The sequence below is a fragment of the Pinus tabuliformis genome, chromosome J (assembly GCF_031772625.1).
Source record: "Pinus tabuliformis cultivar Carrire ecotype Pingquan chromosome J, CPIR1, whole genome shotgun sequence".
Lineage (NCBI taxonomy): Eukaryota > Viridiplantae > Streptophyta > Pinopsida > Pinales > Pinaceae > Pinus > Pinus tabuliformis.
Window position 1 is genome coordinate 1050580982 of NC_142295.1, and position 3017 is coordinate 1050583998.

Sequence of the window (3017 nt, forward strand, 5' to 3'; positions counted from 1 at the left end):
TCGATTTATCTATAGAGTATATTATCTACCGGTGATTTGATCATACTGTGGTGTGAAAGGGCATCCTTAGTGTTGAAATTTGATGACTAAAATGTTTCCTGCAATCCCAACCGACTTTTAATTTCACCTTATCACTCCCATTCAGTTAAATGACCTTTCCAATAAGCATACATTCAACATATAGTATTCTGGAAATGAAAATTTCAGACTAAAACACATGGGACTATCAACACATGGTGAAAATAAATATGGACATAAACATACCAGCAACACACATAAAAATACACACAATTTTTTTTATCAACTTAGACCTAGGAAAAACCCCTTCAATCTTCTCCGAGGAAAACCTATTCGAGAGCTCTTCAAAATTATTTATCTTTCAAGTTCAGGAAAAATACATTTACAGATGATCAGAATTTGGATTAGGGGCAAAAATTTGCTCAAGAATCAAAGTGCTCGGAATCACTCAAAATCTGAACGATCGCGTTTGTATCGGCAATATGATCCCAATGAAACTTGTTTCACTTAAAATGGAGTTTGTATGATAAAGTTAGAGTCTGCTGTCTGTTTTGTCAAAAAGGCAATTCTTGGGTATGGGCTGATTGTGATGCTGACTAGGTATTCATACAGCCCAATCATAAAAAAAATATTCCTTTTAATATTCCCAGAATATTTCCACAAGTAGCTCATGACAAGTGTTGGCATTGGATTGGTCTATAGCAGTTTTGGTGGACCAATGAGAGGCTGACACATGGCAAGCCCGAAGGTCGCCACATGCCATCTCAAAGGTCATTTTAAAAGTTTATTGGGAGGTCGGGGAATTGAATCCGCAACCTCACCTACACAAGACCAATGCTCCACCGCTATGCCACACCATGTGTCTTAACATATAATAGACACATTTTCTATTTTAATTTATAGTGCCGATGGTTTGCGGGAGGTAACTGCTAACATTAAACCTCTGCATCGACCAAAACCATAACCCGGAGCCAGCATTAGTGCTAACTACGTCATTAACACGCTAAGTGGAGTTTATTGCTAATTAAACCATGTTTATCCATTAATTAAGTAGGATTAACTTGGCGGTGGTTTTGGCAGGTTCGCTAAATTTGGCACTAAATTTGGCGGGGTTAACTGGAGTTTCTCTAGTTTTGGTGGAATTTTCCTAGGGAAAACTGAAGAGGCCATAACTTTGGCATATTTCGACCAATTTTGGCTCAGAAAGAGTCATTCATAGATGATTTGGATGCTCTGAACACAATGGAACAGGTTGCAGAGGCAGAAAGACACTTCTGTATGTGATTTTTCTACGTTGAAGTTTAAGGAAGCCTAGGGCCACCAAGAGAGGAGGTCAAGCCTAGATCAGCTGAAGTCCAATTGCAGAGCTTGGAAGGTCATTTTTGCGGTTTCTGGGTCTTCTGAATCCAATGGAGCAGATTTCAAAGCCATTGGAGCACTGTAGGTGCATTTAATTAGAGAATTGACCGTTAATCCAAAGAGGGCCTAGCCATTGAAGCAGGTCCAAGGAGATGTAGCCCAGGAGGGCTGAACTCCTTTATCAACTTTGTGTTATGAGTTTGTTGTGTTTTATTTCTTTACAATTACTCTTAAAAGACACTCAATACTTTACACATAATTCCTCACATTTTGGTTAATTTGAGACAATCATAAAACATATTTTTAATACTGCTGAGGGAGCTTGCATAACATTAACAAGTTTTCCCAACATTCAAATCAAGTTGGTATCAGAGCAATGTTTGCTCATTTTAACCATGGGATGGTTTTCCAAGGTTAGCTAGAAAATTAGCTATTGGTTTTGTATTTGTGCAAGGAAAATTTAATTGTGTGCAAGTTTATGTGATGGAAGCTTCAACAAGTGATGTTTCTAATCCATCGTCCTTAGCAAGACTCTTTCATTTCGAGACGTTTCAAGAGCTTATCATCATGAGAGATATGGTGCAAAATATGAGTGAAGATAGGAAGGAGAACACTATACTTCAATAGGAGTTGATGGCCATGAAGGAGGAGAAGCAAGAGCTTCTTGAAAAGATGCATGAGATGGAGATTCAACTCCATGATGCCAAGGAAACCCTAGCCAAGTATGTGCATGAAAATGAGGTATGCAATTCAATTTTATATTCAATTTCCTCTCAAAATGAATGTTTTGGTTCTTTTGAAAGACACACTAGAGGAATAGGGTCTAAATTATTGATGAAGATGGGCTATGAAGGTAAAGGGTTAGGAAAACATGCACAAGGCATAGTTGAGTCAATTGTTGTTGAGGAAAGGCCTGGGTATTTGGGTCATGGTTATTGACAACATGATGGAGAATTATCCAAAGCCAAGGAGGCACATGAAGGTGTTCCAAGAAGGACTTTCATTACATGTTCATTACCTCAAGCTTGTGAAGTTTTTCTTCACGAGGAATGCAAAAGTTTTATACCCACTTTGTAAGAAGATGTTAATAAGCATGCAACTAGTGGAAATGGCAAACAAGAGGATGTTGAAAGCTATAAGGTCAATGAAACCATTGTTGGTATGCTGAAGAGAGCCACTATCTCATCAAATTCACCTCCTCAAGAAGGTGACAAAAGTGAATGTGCAAGGTGTAAATCTACCTTTAATCAAGTTTTTTTTTATTATGATAAACATGGTAAATCTTCACATAAGATTTGGAGAAAATTTACATGTTCTTTTTGTGGTTTGAATAACCATACTGTTTCGAGGTGTTGGAAGAGGATAGCCATACACAGGAAACTTTCAAAACAAAAGGAACATAAATCCAAAGGTCCATTGGATAATGGAAACCATGTTGAAAAGAAGATGCAATTATTTTGCACTCATTGCCATAAGCAGGGTCATCTTGTAGAGAAGTGTTGGACTTTGCATCCAACAAGTCATTCACGACATTTGAAGAAGGTGGAGAGAGATTTTGGCAAGAATGGAAAAGAGGATTCCATAATTGATGTGGGTCAAGATGATACACATGATGAAGTGCAGCTGAAAGAAGCGCCATT